This window comes from Anguilla rostrata, chromosome 5 (genome assembly GCF_018555375.3).
Source record: "Anguilla rostrata isolate EN2019 chromosome 5, ASM1855537v3, whole genome shotgun sequence".
In the NCBI taxonomy this organism is placed as follows: domain Eukaryota; kingdom Metazoa; phylum Chordata; class Actinopteri; order Anguilliformes; family Anguillidae; genus Anguilla; species Anguilla rostrata.
Genome location: NC_057937.1, coordinates 46,272,174 through 46,288,943, shown reverse-complemented (window position 1 = coordinate 46,288,943; position 16,770 = coordinate 46,272,174). Strand labels below are relative to the sequence as shown.

Genomic DNA, 16,770 nt, shown 5'->3' with positions numbered 1-16,770 from the left:
TAAAACATATTAAGAAAAAAACGTTTAAAATCACTGAAATTTTTTTTTTTTTGCATTTTAAAGTGTCGTCATCTGATTATTATTATTACTATTCAGTCCTTCAACCAGTAGGCTACTGTCATTCCACAAACGCTTCTTTACGTTATGAAGCTCATCGGAAGCAGGTGCAGGTTGTTCAAAATAGACCATGTTCCATTTTAGGGTGCTCTCACTGAACTGACAACTGAAGATGGAACGTTACTTATTACCTTTAAGATGAATGAAATGAGACAGAGAAAGAGAGAGAGAGAGAGAGAGAGAGACCTGGGTATGGCTGGGACATGATGAAGCGAAAAACAAATGATTTAAACTGTCAATGTGTTAAGCACGTGAACTGTAAGAGAGATGTAAATGTTCCGGAAACATATGACAAAATCCGGTTGCATTCATTTTATAGTAGCCTACACTGACAATTGTCATTGTACATTGTCTTGCCCATACTAATAGAGCCAAAACCTGCAACACAGCACTATCTATTGCGTTATAATAACAAACTGTAATGTCACCGTAACTGTAAACCGTTGAATAACTGAGCATACGGAGGTCCAAAGAGGTTCAAATGGAAAACGTGAACGTGAACTTGGTTCATGCAAAAACAACTTTTTGAGACATATAAGAATAAAGGCTATTTCAGTTCTACGTGGCTCCATTTTATTGTCAATGCATATATTTTAGTTTCCACTTGGGCTACTAATCATCAATGGAATTATTACAAGGAAGGGTGTTTTATACGGCATATTAAGTTCCCTGGAAGGTTAATTTACTTAACCAATCGGCTTCTTGTAGGCGTGGTACCTTTCAGCTGTTGTAAACAGTGAGCCCATGCCAAACCTGGAGCAGACGTGTATAAATAACAGACCGTTCGCTCTCTGGAAGTGTAGAACGACCACATGAGCGCGGTGTCCCTGTCACATAATAAGCGCATTCATTGTACAAGACTGCACTTTCCGAAGTCGACAACGACTCGCATATGCTTCAGGTTGGTGGTGTGAGGACTCCTTTCCTTTTGGACATTAATCAACTGAGGAAATATAAATTTGCTTTTTTCTTACTTTCTTTTTTCCCCTTAAGGCGCACTCTTGCTAATACAGCCACAGGTGTATAAAGGGGAATAACATTCTGTTCTGCGCGTGTTGGAGTATACTGGGAGGAGAATCCATGCATCTTGGTAAGAGCAATGCAAATTTCGGTGAAGTGATTTTCTGAGTTTCTGTCATTATATGCTTTTTGTGGCTATTTGCATTGGTTTATTTGGCCAAATAGGCCTATATGAGCATGAATTATCTTTTGTAATGGAAGAGAATTGCTGCTGGCATTTCAGTTTGTGCAAAATCATACCGATCAAGCAATAATAATATAAAACGCTCAGATTAATGAAGATTAGAAGATTAATGTTGACATTTTACCTGAGCACAAAATTGCGGTCAATATCACCTGTAATCATATACGCGCAATGTGGTAGTTTTGTGACATTTTATTTCTGGGAGCAACTTAGCTGCCTATTAAATTAATTGGTGAAAGCGACGAGTAATGAAAAGTCTGGGCTGTCGTGGCGTTTGCTTAGACAATTGAATGTTGTTTTATTCAGTCGATGCATTTTCTTCGGTCGAGACCAAACACATTTGTGGAAGGCAAATTTTCGCTTACTGCTTACCTTGTGAAGAAGACAGGCGCTCTGCTAAGATATAACGCTCTATATGGGGCATCAAGTGCATAACCAAAGCAACAGTGGCAAACAACGTGGAGCCACTAGAATGTAGCCTCTCAACTCTGTGGATCTCACCAGGTTTGTACATTTTTTATTGTACATTATTTTGATTTTCGTACACATATTAGCTCGCGATGTAGCCAGTGTAGGTCGCTAATAACATCTAGTTAATTTCAGACTGATACCCAGTAAGGACCCTGCAAATCTGGAGTCCCAGTCATAACGCCGTGTTTCCTGAAACAAGTATCAGCGGATGCAGTCATTCCTCTCATTTTAAAGGTGCAACGTCCAGGTAAGATTGGCGAGGTTTCATTTATTCATGTATTTGTCGTTTCAACAGCAATACCTTGCACTGTTAGGTAAAACCTATTTCGGCTCTGCAAATATTAATTTTGTATTTTGAAAGCGAATGAACTACTGGAATGGTTCAATTTTTGGTTCAATTCAAGTGCGTCGATCAGGTTTTGTTTTCAATACCTAGCACTCTCCATAATAGGAGTCTCACTGTGCCTTTTGCAAAATTCAAGGCGGAGCTGTGACTGCACAATGTAATTATAATTTAAATATTATACTCAAGGAAAATGTAACATGATTGAATGATACAAAACTTTTAGAAAAAGAAAATAGTGATAGGAATTGTTTTGATATAACGACAAAAGGAAATTTGAAAGAAATCAAGCTAGAATGCAGTCATTGGATGCCATGCTGTCACGGGATGATGAGAGAAGTGAAGTTAAATGTTTGTGTATTGTTAATAATAAAAAATGGCACCTGTAGTTCCTACATATGAAACCAAATTGTTGGTATAATTTGACCAATTGCCAGGTATCTCATCCCCAGAAGTAAAAATAAAAACCCTCAAAAAATACAAAGGTACAGATAATTGCAGGAAAATTAGATACACAATTCAAGAGTCTCTTGTGGATAGTTCTTCAAACAGTGTGATTGTAGCCATAAGCCAGGTATTCTAATTCAAGAAAATGACATTGTATTTTGTTATATTATTCTTGTGGAAATGTGAAGGCAAATGTGGTCTGTAACATGAGAAGATAAAGTTTGGCAATTGAAATAAACATAAAATGCTTTGCAGGACTTACTGAAAAAGTCCTTGCACTCTGTGGGCTTGCAGCATGGGGGAAGCATGTTTGAGAGATTAGTTGGGAAACACTGGAATCAGTGTTTGGATTCTGGAAGATAGAATAGGTTAAGTTGTGCCACCTGGCCAATTTGATGTGTGAATGTGTGTGCGTGACAGTGGATGACTGAACACACCCTTGGTTGACTAGCCAGTAGGACTGAAGGTGGTGATGAGGTAGGGCGACTCCACAGCTGTGGAGATCATACACCAGGACCAGGGAAATCATGCCTGGGGCAAGTTTATAAGTAAGAGTAGAGATGTCTTACAATGTCGTGCTCTCTGACTTTTTTATTTTTTATGTTTTACATCCAGCCCATTATTTCTCAGAATCAGTGAGTTTTGTGCTTCATGTTTACCTTACCATGGACAGCTCCTGATACTCTGACTGAAATTAAATGTTTGCCACAAAAGCATTCCTACTATTGCAGAAACCAATCAAGAAACCATAGCAACCTGGAATTTCAATTACACAAAGAGAGCATTCCTATCTTGATATATTCCGATTAAAAACCCAGAATAATGTGTCGGTGTGCACAATAGTTCTCCTCACTTCCGTTAAAGGAACATGCATTGTGTCTGAATAACAAATGAAAGTAGGTTATGGTTGGTCTGCTCAACCAATGTACTCATTCCTGTTGATCGCACTGGGTTGGCCTGAGCCAGAATCTATTTTAATGGGCTCTGTAAAATCGCTGTGGCCTTCATCATCCTGAGCCACTGCTTGGCTGCACAGCGTCTTGGCTGCACTCCAGCTCAGTGCCAAGGCACTTTGGGCCCACTGTGGAGGGGCGGGGCCACGTGCCAGGGCCTAGCATTTATGGGAGGCGGCTATGGAGCTCCCATTTGTCCAAAGAAGGAAAAGTGCACCCATTTTTATATATCTCGACAAGCCTGCCAACTGTGAGTTGGAGTCCTTGCGAAATAATATCCCTTCACATCTACTGAATGGAATCTAGCAGTTTTTACCCATCTGTTATTATGGTGGTCTGGGATGGGTTTTAAAGCAGCATGTCCTAAGTCAGTAGCTTCAGAGAAGATCTTTGCACAGATTTCACCCCAACAGAGATTATTGAGCTTAATTAAGGAGCTAGATTGTTTGGGTGAATCATTGGGCGATTGTCATTGTTAAAGGTATTTATGCCCTTAGATTCCAGATGTGTTTTGGTGGCAGTGGCCCTCATGCCAGCAAAAATCAATAAATTAAAAGGTCTGAACTCAAATTCCACAAACCACTGAATCTTTAAAATCTAGCAAATACTCAAACTGTTGTTTCAGATACTTAGTTTAGAAGCACTGATGCTATTGAGGCTTAATGAGGAGGAGATCTGAAAGAGTTGTTCTTCAGGCCCCAAGACCTGAGTTGAATTAAATTGCTTTATCAACCCTAGCCAGTAATGGTTATCCTTCAGCAGGGGACCTCTCATCTACTTAGAGCAGGAGGCCGTGTACATTGACTGGAACCACTGGAGCAGCTACCGCTAAGACAGAATTTCATGCATGTGATCGGATTCGCTTCACAGTCTCTGGCTAATGTGAATGGATAAAAGACTTTGTGTTGCTTTAGTGTATTTTACGGGAGTCGCAGTTTTCGTGTTTGCTCCTTGGATTGCGGCATGTGTTTTTTCCTTTTTTTCTATCTGCAGCATTTTCATTCATTCTCTAATCTATTCTATGGAATATGTCATTAAATTTTGACAGTTGCATTCTTGGAGAATTGTAGAGAACAATGTTGTCCTCTCAGTAAGAATAAGAACAAATGAAGAAATGTGTTAGACCCAGTCTCTGTAAGATTATCTGTAGGGAATAATCCATTCTTATGAGTAAACAGTGTGATGATAGTGCCAGTTTTTGTCTGCCGTAGAGTTTATAAATGCCGAGCTGGCCTGACATTCTTTTAGTTTTTAATATTTAATGCCTCTCTTTTTTGTCTTTACTGTTGAAATAGGCCCACCTAAGACTCAAATAAAATAAAATCCTTTAAAGGCACTGCCATAAACCCAGTTAAATATGTTTCCAGTAAGGCACCCACAGTTTTTATCATTTTATCATTGACAGTGATCACGCTGGGAAATATAAGAATTAAGCTTTCTTCCTTGGGCTTTCCTCCCTGTTCTGGCAGCAAAGGCAATCAGCCCAAAATTTATGGTACACATTTCAGCTATACATATATATATACTCACACACACACACACACACACAAATATATATATATATATATATATATATATATCCATCCATTATCTATACCTGCTTATCCTGAGCAGGGTCGTGGGGGTGCTGGAGCCTATCCCAGCATGCATTGGGAGAGAGGCAGGAACAGGCCGCCAATCTATCGCAATCTATATATATATACTTCCTTGTTTTTTTATTGGCACTCACTCCATGTTGCTGATGCGGCACATCCCCGGCTGCACGTGTGACCCAAACATGACCTGACAGCTGGACAGGTGGATGTGCTGACAGATGTCCTAGTCCCGGTCTGTGCCGTCTGAACCCCGCAGCTGCCCTCCTCACAGATCTGCCAGGTCTGTCTCAGATAATGCCCTGCAGAGCCAGGGGCTGGCCAGGCTTCCAGACCACATAGCTGGCCTCTCCACGGCTGAGGCTAATCTGCATTCCATAGGTGGATATCATAACATCCTCTTTCAACCGCCCCTATTTTGAAAGAACGGGCCCACAGTCCTTTGTGCATTCATCAAAACGGAGATTCTCAGCAAATTTACCATGTACCACAGTAGCTTTTTAATATGCAACTTAATATGCTTCAAGTTTTTGTTGACAACATTTGTGGGCTATTTCTCTTTTGCAGCAGATGTATTAAATTAGAAATGCAGATGTCATATAGAAGCAATTTCTGCCTTGAATCTCTTAATGAAACTCACAGTTTTACCTTCACATGCTTTCATCTTTTGCAATAATTCAATAATTTTAGCTTTGATGTATTGTAAATGTCAAAGTTGTAAAATGCGGCTGTGTTCTGAAATGTACAAACACATATTTTAGCATTTTTCAATTTTGTACAACATTGTAGTAGGATCACAAGGGAGTGTCTTGCAGTGTAAGCTGGTAAACTTTAAAAAGTCAAAGACAATTACTTTGCGTAGTAATGCCTTGGTTCAGACAGATTTAACATTTTTCACAACAGCAATGGGCAGGATGCTGTATGTTAGCCTTTAATCATTCTTTAATCATTGTTTAAGTTTTATTATAATATCTTAATATTGGATATTTAATCCTGCTGTCTTCCTGAAACCTGTTTGTTTCCTTTATATGTGCTTATCATTGTATATTTCCATATAACTAATACTGAATATACTAGTTTGTTTAGCCAGGGAACTTGCTATAATGAATCTACATCACTAATATTTTTAGAAAATTACTGCTCAAGAAATCACTGACACAGATATGTCTTAAACAGGGATCTCAGAAAATCGCTTTATTAAGCCCATGATACCAGGTGCCAACTGTACATGTCCCCAGCCCTAAACCGCAAAGAAACAAAGCTCCTACTAACATTTTGTTGGAATGTAGGACTATGTCTATGCATTTGCTTTATCAATACCCTCTGTTGATTTATAGCCCTTACAGTTACTCAAAACGCATACTGTACCTCTTTTAATTGGGCCAAGCATCCCAGAATCTGTGATGTTATAATCACCAGCCATTTGGCAACATTTAACTTTAGAGATGGCAATCTTACTTTATTTTAATTGTTGCTTTACTTGTATTACTTTAATTCATTGTTAAAGTTGGAATATCGTTGGAATAATGTCTTCAGTATTCTGTACTGAGCGTAATTATGAGTTATTCCTGAGAAGCAGGGTTCTGCTGGAAACCCTGGCACTTTACTGAGACTGGCCTCTAATGTGGTAGGTTATGTGTTTTGACAGGAAAACCTCATTATCTTCACATGCAAGAAATGGCAAAAAGCACTGATGTGTGGGCAAAAGATGGACTCCTCAGTATGGGTGTAAATAGAGAGTGCTTGCTGTGGTCACTAGCAATCTGATCACTTTCAATATTGCTTGGTTGGATAACATGTTAAGGGAGGCCACTGTCATGTAAGCTATGTAAGTGTTTAAAAACTTTTATCCCAGGATTATTCTGTGGGATTGAAATGTAATGCCTTGATACTATACTTTAAAAAATGAATTGGTGCATAGATTTGTTTAATATTTGTAAAACGATCTCTCAGGGCAAAAGAGAAAAATATGCAAATATGCCTGCCAGGAAATGAATCTGAAGGTGGGACTGACAGAGCCATCTCATTGGAACAGGAAAAGAATCCCCCAAGAAACCACAGCAGGTTAGTCAATCTTGACATCCGTCAGAGTCCAAGTAATTCATATGCTGTCAGTGGCAAGGGAAGGCTCAGCCAGAGATCATGCTATCAGATGCTACTGATGATGAGAGAGAATATTCAGGAACCTTGCGAGGTGCACACCGCTGCCATTAGCTTAGCTGATGCCTGCACCATTTTATGACTTAATCAATGAGTAGCTACTTGAAAATGAGATGCAGTCAAAGGTGTAATAATTTATCGGTTTTGTTTCGCTTTGTTATTTTCCATTGACTTTTAATTTTGTTTTTATTCATTGACCAGATCAATTCATTTTGTGACAGGAGCATAATCTCTATTATTCATAAGACATCAAAAAAATCAAGGAAGGTGTGACAAAAGTTGCAAGTTCAAATACCCGTTGGTCCTGTGTTTCTGTATGTTTGAGCTTGTTGATGATTCTGTACTGCTTTAGGACAGGACTGTAGCTTTTTAAATGGATAGCTGCAGTTAAAATGCAGGCTTTATGGGTTTCCCTGGATAAGAGTCTCTGCAAAGCAAACAGTGTTTAGGGTGATATCAATAAACAGCTGCAGTGCCTTGCAGACTGAAACACATTTAGCGGTGCCGAGCTCGAGCCGAACGTTCATTTGCATAGGATTAAGTCAGGCAACCTACATTCAGTGAAACTAAATGAACCCCTTGAGAGAACGAGGAGAAAGACCCTCAAAAGTATCAGACTCGAAACAAAGGAGCCAGATGGAAACGCGAATAGTTTCCTTGTTAAAGATCATTTTCAACCACCACGGTAACATCTCAACCTAAAAGGCATTTGTGAATGCTGTCATCCCCTGAATAAATGGCCTCTTTATTGCCTCTGTTTCTCCTGTAGTACCACTTTTTACACTATACTCGGCTTTGCTGGTGCAATTTTTTTGTGCAATCTTATATTGTAAATGTAAATCTCCCACATTATTTCCTAGGATGTGGTGTTCTGTCATTTTTGCCGGCTACATTTGATCACAGTGATTGCAGTGACACCTGCTTGCTGCCTCTCTGTCTCTTGTGGCAGAAATTCTGAGAATGTCCCCTCAGGATGATTATCAGATATACTCCGGTCAGTGCTCTGCGGGAAGATTTCGCATTTCCTGAAGAAGAAACATGTAGTTTTCTTGCAGGTAGTGACACGTAGTATAGTCAGCCCCCGTACTCAGAGTCTTCCTCACTCCCATTTTCCCTCCTAGATAAAAGATGGAGTTGGTTACTAATAATGGTTTGGGAAAGAGGTGCTTGGAACAGCCGGCATGCAAGAGAGCGGTAATTTCAGTCACAGACAGCCTGGTGACAAAGCCAGGATGAAGGACTAGCCATGGCCCTCAATGCAAGCTATTTCCAGGCGGCAGGAACTGATTTTAGGGGAGTCAGAGTCTGAGCTCAGAGCTTTTCATGTGAAATTGTATATTTATCTGTAACAGGCACAAATGAAATGTGTTATAGGGGTATAGAGAATCTGGGAACAGTAGGACACAAACACAGAAGTAGCTGCATTGGAATTAAGCGCTAGAAGAAAGTATTAGAACAAAAAAGTGGAAGCTGTGCAAACATAATACGTGTTGTTGACATGACATGTGACTGTTTGGAATCCTTCACTGTTATCCCATTGGTAGTTTAATCAGCAATACTGCACCAAGATCCAACTTAAGGTAGACATCAGTTTAGATATTGGTATACATTATTTTATTATCGACTGCAAAATATAATCTATTTAACGCCGATTCAATTTACAATGACAAATTTTTCACAACTAGTTTGATTGCTTCTGGTTATACAAGCTTTGTTGTAGATTTTGTTCCATTATGATAGAGCCAACATAACCCTGTATTAGTTTATTCGTTTAATCTATTTCAGTTGTCAGTTTCTTTGCTTTAATGGCTTGGTATTTATTTAATCCCCACATAAACGGTGTAGTATGCACAGGCTGGGCTCAGTACAGAGAATTCCCTGAATCTTCCCCCCCCCCCAAATTTTCATTTATGGCTCATTTTGCACTACACAGCTACTTGGCTGTCTGCACTCTGCAGGCTTTCTTCCTGATGGCCAAGATGAGTGGACTCGCCTTGAAATAGTTAATTACAGAGTGCGGTGGAATTTGACATAGTATGTGACACATTTTTCCTCTGAGGTTTATGACTGTACATGTTACCTCTCACCTCTTGAATTATGGCGTTTTTATTCAAATGTGTGAACTGATGGAATAATAAGTGTTTGTTGTGAAATGCGGGATAAATATACTCATTCAATTCAATTTTAGCTTCTAAAAAAACTATTACTGTCATTCATGGTATTCCAATCTGCGCATATTCATAGAGCAAACTTTTCTGGTGTCCTGCAGTGCCACAAAGTAATCGCTAAAAAAATTGGGTTTTGTCTAACATTTTAAGTTACTGTCATTCTATAAATGCAGCATTTTTCACACTTAAAAGGCATATTAGAGGATACAAAATACAGTTTTGCTCTTCATATATGCCTATATTCTTTCAGAATGCCATCATAAATCTTTAGAGGCAACAACTAATGTAAGGCTTTTATCTCACTTCTACCTATTTATCTGGAAATTGCAGCAATCATTCTTTGTCAGAACAGAAAAATGAAGGCTTCTGTGCGAACATACTATAATAGAGTGAGCCAGACATATTGTTAAGGCAGTTTGAGCATCAAAGCCTATATTTCAAGTGATGCTTATATTTGTATATAATCTAGATGTCTTTTTTTTTTAATAGAATAAACAGTATTTTGGGGAAGTGGGGAGGTATTTAAGGATTATATGATTATATATTATTGTATATATCAGGGATCATTAGGGATTTGCAAATGGCACAGGCTAAATTGTAAATAAATAAATAAATAAATAATTAAATATAGCGCATCATTATACCTTACTGAATATTGTTTAAATAACCATAGTTATTTCAGAAATTTTACCTCAACTTTTATATAACTGGATTTTGCTTGGCATCTTCAAAATCACTCTCAGCCTGGGGAGGGGAATCTGCAAGGTAAACAAAAAATGAGTGAACAAATGCATAAGATAAGCGTAATTGTTCACTTAAAAACTGAACCACAAGAGTAAAGCCTTTGTTTTTCAGTTTTATTGCTCTATCTCTTAGCCTTAGTTCCATCTCTCATGGTCAGTCAGTGTTTGTAGAGAGAGGCAAAAGGGGTTGGCAGAATGTGAAGTCACTGTCTGAACAGTGAACCAGGAAGTTCTTTCTGCACTGTCAGCTGTGATATGTTTATGTGATTTTGATTGTTGCATAGACTGAGTTCCTCGCTTGAAATGAATGCAGAAAAGCCGTTGCCAGTGCTTTCAGCTCTAGATGCCTCACCACATACATGCCAGGTGTAGCCTTCCCATTCAGTCCAGATGTTTTCAATCTAATTTTAATTCACAGTTCTTTTTTCTCTATTTTGAATGGCCAATCATGCTTTTAGCCCCGTCCTGTCACTCCAATGTCCTCTCCGGTTATTCAGGAAATTATAGCAAGCATGTTTGTCTGTGCTCTCCCACATAAATGGAGGGTGTTACAGTGATGGGACTGGCCTATGGATTCTGCCAGTGGCTGTTTCTTTTCCCTCTGCAGCCCACCACCTGAGCTGTGTTGTGATTGTGTCTGTATCACTCTTGCTTGATGAAATAGGACCCTGTCTGCTCCCTGGGTGACGATATAATCAGTTATGTGTTGCCCTGTGATGATGGCTGCCACAGTCACCACTGCATGATCAAATTGTGGGACCTGTCACTACATTGAAGACCTCATTTTTGGGAGGATGAACCACCCAGGGCTTTTTATGATCACCATTATTATTATGATGATGATGGGGATTATTGTTACTGTTATTATGATTATAGATTTTTTGTGTATCATATTTGTAAATACAATAACTAGCCAAAGCATCAAGACATTGTTTGTCAGAAAAGTGCACAATGTTAGACTGCGAGTGATCTTAATATGTTAGAAATATTACGCAGTGTAGATTAAAGATTTAAACACAAGATGGTGAACAATCGGGGGAAAATTCTGGTTTATTGCTTTTATATGAGTGGCTTTTATCGACAGCACCTATCAGTCAGAATATGTGATAGTAATAAAGGAAACTTCTTTATTGTTTCTATATCAGCTCCATGCTATTGTAACCCTATGCTGACTTATATTTTGACAGTGAAAGAAAGATAATAAAGTAGTCTAAAAGCATTAAATGTAACTGTAGGAAGACGTAAGGACCCCTGTACTGCACTGTAGCTTTCTCTTTGCCAGTGTACTTAAAGCCTCTTTTATCATGTGGAACATCACAGTTGTTCTCATTCAAAGAGATATTAATTCCTGTGAGTGGCTTAGTACCATTATTAAGATCCTCTTCATAGAATTTAGAGGTGCATAAAATGTATTTAATTCCCGTAGCTGTGCAGTTCCAGGTTAGTTTGCCGATTAGCATTAAAACCGTCACACAGAAAGATTTAATATGAATTCAACAGGCCTTATGATAAATTTTAATAATCTGTTAATAGCAGTGATTCGCAATTTACAAGTGAAAAGACCTGTCTCTGTGGGTCTCCATCAAATGACGTTTTAAAAACACACATGCTGTTCGTAGAGATAATTGTCTCTTGGCGGAGGCTGAGGTTTGTTTTCCATTAGACGGAAATAAAATCATTTGGATGCCTGGGTTTTTAGCATGAGGGCTAATTTCTTATTCTCTGTCACATTCCGTGGAATATTGAATACCCCATGGTGAGCAATAAAAGGGTGGCAAGTAACAGCGAGCACAGAACGATGCCAGTGTAGCTGCGTGTGCATCAAAACTAGAAGGTCCCACAGGATACATTTACTTTTTCTTTTGCTCAGTACAGGTGTTCAGCTTTGCGAGTGCTGCAGTTAAAAGCAGTCATATTTGCTCAGATTATTTCTCTGAGATTTGCACATCGTACCTTTGATTGCACGCTGTCCCAACAAACATCTCCCAGCCTGGGCTGAATGGCATCTGGATTCTGTCTCGTAGCTGTCCGCACTTTCACCTCTCCATGGAGCCCTCTAGACCCTGGGAACCGAGATCTCATAGACAGATAACCTTGCCTAACAATGACTGTGCAGCCCAAATCGGGGTGATGTCATCTTTAGCAACTGTGGGTAAGCCCTCTTCAGATAGCCTATCCCTGTGGCAAGGAAGCCTTTCTCTGCGGATATGTGTTCAGGAGAAAAATGTAAAACAAAAGGCATGATTTTGCTTTCGAATAATAAAACAAATCATGATTCTTTTAAAAAACACTGAAGTCTTGAAGATTTTCAACTTCCTGGAAGGAGTCTCAGTTTTGGGGAAGGTTAAAGGCAGGAGAGGAGGCTGTTGGCCAGACAGTGGAAAAACAGGAGAAAGGCCGATACATTGGGGTACCTCTCTCGGTATCCTTTGCATTATTTGGCTTAATCAGCCACATTTTTCTGACTCAGAAGAGTTTCTGGGCCAAAACAAAAAGCATTATTATGTAATATTTCTCCTGTCTGGTGAAAGTGAAGTGTGAGCCAGTGTAAGCAGGTTTATCGGTTGCATCAACCACATTCCTTTCATTAAGGCTCAGATTCTGTTTTTACTTAGGTTTGCAACAAAACAAAAATGGTGCATGGCTCATTCATGCAGTGTATATCATTTGTCTGAAGTGTCAGTCTTTCTTAAAAGAGGATAAAAATAACAAAAATAACCAACAAAGAAAAGCAAATGGCTTAAGTGCCTTAGTGAAAGTGTAAGTTGTTTCACCTGTTGCATACAGTAACTGCTTGACTTTACCTTAAATGGTGATGATTTTCAGGCTTGTCCAGAAGTGGTCTAGACAAACTCCGGCAATAGGTGACCATGCCTGTCACTAAAAAATAATGCAAAATCTGTTTGTTCAACCACCTCGGGTTGCTTAAGCAGATTTGCAATTAGAGTAATGGACAATCATCCGCAAAATTGGAAGAAGGATCCAATTAAACTGAGCTTCATCAGTAGGGGCTATATAAGAGATAGAGCTAAAAATCAAACCCTGACCAAAAAAACAAACAAAAAAAAGCACAGTGCCCCTAGATTGAAGAACTGTCACATTGAAATAATTTACCTTTTTTCAAATAATTGCTAGCTTAATGAAATGCCTTCTTTTGTTCCAAAAGGCAGCACCAGGATATCTATTAGCATTTCTTTTCATATTAACCTTGATGAGTAACCCTTTTGCAATGGCGAGATTAGCGAGTGCTCTGCGCTTCGTGCGCATGAGACTTGCAGGTGCAGAGAAGGTCAAGAGAACAGACACACTCCTCTGCCTTTGTATTCTGCGTGGAGCGGAAAAGGATTAGAGCAGCCGGGCTCTTTTATTCAGTGTATTTAGCACTGCTTAATTAGATGCCTTAACAATGGCAGGCTTGAATGTCTGTTTGATAACCTAAGAAAGCATGCTTTATATTTAATCATCATATTTTGTTTAGCCCTGGTATGCTGTGATCTTTGAGATTCACACGAAGGCTAGCGAGCTGTGAAAACAGACGGTGCTAATGCATGAAATATTTGACGGGTTTGTTTAAATGATTTTTTTTTTTTGCCTTGGAAAAGCTTGTTTACAGCTTTGCCCATGTTCCAGAGAACCATTACAATTTCTATATTTTGACTTTCTTTTATAATGACTTATGTCAATCATGATGAATGTAGCCAGTATTCTATTGAGCTCTTTTTAATGTGTTTTTCCTCCTGCTGTGATTGATGGAACTTTCCACACTGATGAAGGGTCCAGTCTTGATGCTACTGCAACTTTGCTGGCAGTCACTGAAAGCACAGGGTTCTTCCCTGCAACAAGTACACATTTTAGTTTGGGCTCTGTTTATTGACTCTTAAGCCTTATTATCCTAATCCTCAGTTAATCATTGTTCACAGTAACCACAAGATGGTTTATGTTACTTGAGAAAACATTGCTGTGCTTGCAAGCTTATTAATTTAGCATTACTTTTGTGTGTCCCTGGTAACATGGAGTTTATGCTTCTCATGTTAATTCTTTCTATTTTAACACATCTGCAAGTTTTGAAGTAATGTCAGGATGTTGGAGGAGCATCACATTCTGCAGCACTATACACTATATTTGTTGAAATGGGGCAGTATTACCTGCGCGTTCGAGATGTGTGTCTGTGTAAATTACAGTATGAGGACTATGAGAACAGGAATAATGACTCATCGTTCTCAGTTTAGCAGAGCTCGGTTTATAGTGTTAGAAGCTGGTTCTTTGTTTTCTTTGCTCGCATCTTTCAGATTCATGGGTGTGCAGTTGTTATGGTGGGCTAGCTCCCTGTGTAAGCTGTTTTCCCAGCACAACAAAGGGCAGTGGGTGGAGAGGCATATCAGCCATCAGGATGGAAAGGACAGCCAGAACAGCTGAGAATGAGAGTCCTCAGTTTCCAGCGAGGCCACTCAAATGGACATTCTGTCAGCAACAATCTGGAAATTAACAGGTTTTGCCACATCATGTATAATTATCCCTCTCATTTCCCCTGGGTTTTTGAAAGTGTACAACACTCCACTGACCTTTGTGGAGCTATTCATTACATGTATGGCACCGTTTCATATAGGACGTGACTTCTTTCACTAACTTAGTTTCTCCAAAAATGGGCACTCTAAACCGTGAGTAGGCTTTAACAATTTATTGGTTTAGCAAAACATTTAGGTCAAATTCATCAGGACTTCCACCTTCTGCTCAAGTACATGTAAGGTCACAATATGATTTTAGGTGGCTATTTCTGCATAATATCTATGCAATAAAGGTTACTCTATGTGACATTAATTCAAAAATAAAGCAAGGAACATTGGTCCTTGTTAATCTGATTCAAGGAACATTACATAAGTTTCTTAGTGATGTAATCATTGGAATCTTTCTTTGAGCGCTACATCCCAGACCATAGCTATGGTGTCAGTTTCAGAAAAACTAGGTTGGTCTGTGTCCTGCTTATGCAATGATTTTGTATGCTTTCCAAATAGAGGTAATTTGTGCCAGCATCTTTTATGCTCAGAGTAAGCTTGAAATTTTGTTAGAAATGAGAGTTCACTGCAAACAATGCAAATAGCAAGTTTGAAGTTTGTTGTTTCTTGCATTCTTTTTTAAGAGATGTTGGGGCCATGCCCACTATGGTAATTGTTGAAAATAATTTATTTGATGAAAATAATGAGACTCTGCTTGCTACTTCTTCTCAGATGTGTATGGTTTGTGTTCAGAACCTCTGCAGGTGCACTAATAGATCATATCCTTTACGGAAGGCTGGCTGGCAGTAATTAATTTGGCACAGAAATATAATCTGTGTTAAAATCTCAAGTCAAGGTGGGTATGGATATAAGCTTTTCATGGGTGCTTGAATTACCTGTCACTCTGTGTGGTGCTACTGTGCTAATAGATTATTCTGGTTGGATTTGTTTCTCCTTTTCTCTGGGACAGAGGGATTCCTCCCCATTTCTGCATTTCCACATATTGTCTCAATACAAGTCAATGCGATTTCAAGTCAGATTTTATTATTTACTATTAAACTGTATAAAGGCAGTTTGCAATCAAGTTGCCATAGCGTGTTAAGCCTCTGTTTTATATCACAGCGCAATGCCTATAACAAGATCAGTCAGAGAGGCAAGCTATATTTGACTGTTTGACTTGATACTTACAATATACATATTCAAGAGACACGCTCACAATTGTGAGTACATACTTGTTCTGGCTCTCCCGAATAGATGGAAAATGTGGAGGCAATAGGATGAATTTATAGTTGTGGCATTCCAAATCTGGGGGAAAATAAAAGAAGAAACATATTTCATTTATCTTGGAGTTCACAGATGGCGCACATTGGCTTACTGATACTTCTGCTGGTTTCAGTTGGAATGGGCACATTTTGACGTAGTGTTTGTGTGGAACTTAATGCACAAGCGCATGTAACCCCACTTTTAAAGCCGTATCCCTCTCAGAGAAATTTTTAATAAGCTAATCTAGAAGGAATTTGTCTTTCACTGTCATGTGGGTTTTGCTTGCTGTCCCTGTGGGAATTGTCAGTTAGCGGAGACCCTTGCTCATGTGCTGGGGAGGCCAAGTCTTTCTCCATGCAAGAATTCCTCTGGCTTTTGTGTCCTAAGTGCCCATGCCAGGTGGTGTTGGCGTCTCTCGGTCTGGCACAGCCCTGAGAAACCTTTAAGGGCTGGACGTGGAGGCACTGGGGTGGATGGTGCTTGCCATAATGATGGAACATAATGGATGGCGTGTGCTTTTATGAAATGAATAGCAATATGTTGGGGATCCAAGATTTAATAAAAATGTCCTTGTGCGAGGCGTGCCACTAAAACAGTGCTTATGTAGGTGTTGAGTAGAACGATACATATCAGGAGAGATATGTTTCTTTAAAGGAATATGATGAATTGCCGTGCCAATTTAAGATTCAGTGAGCTAATGAGGGGAGAATGTAGTGACAGCACCAATCCGCAGGGCTATGAGGAAGAGACTGTTTTGGTATCAGCAATGTTGGGAGGGGATCCCCCTGCACCCCACCCTCATCCATCAGTATTCAA

The 16,770-nt window shown here is 39.3% G+C and overlaps 1 protein-coding gene across 3 annotated transcripts in view; it reads left to right on the top strand.

Annotated features, from left to right (window-relative positions):
- Positions 1-864: 864 nt before the first annotated feature.
- Positions 865-16,770, top strand: part of cemip (cell migration inducing hyaluronidase 1) — a 66,232-nt gene continuing 50,326 nt past the window's right edge. Inside the window, exons 1-4 of one of the 3 annotated variants that reach the window (XM_064336603.1) lie at positions 865-1,018; positions 1,111-1,207; positions 1,628-1,825; positions 1,925-2,039. The gene's annotated coding sequence lies outside the window, so the exon portion shown is untranslated. The remainder of the gene's footprint in view (positions 1,019-1,110; positions 1,208-1,627; positions 1,826-1,924; positions 2,040-16,770) is intronic. The other 2 variants (XM_064336604.1, XM_064336602.1) reach the window with 2 other exon arrangements.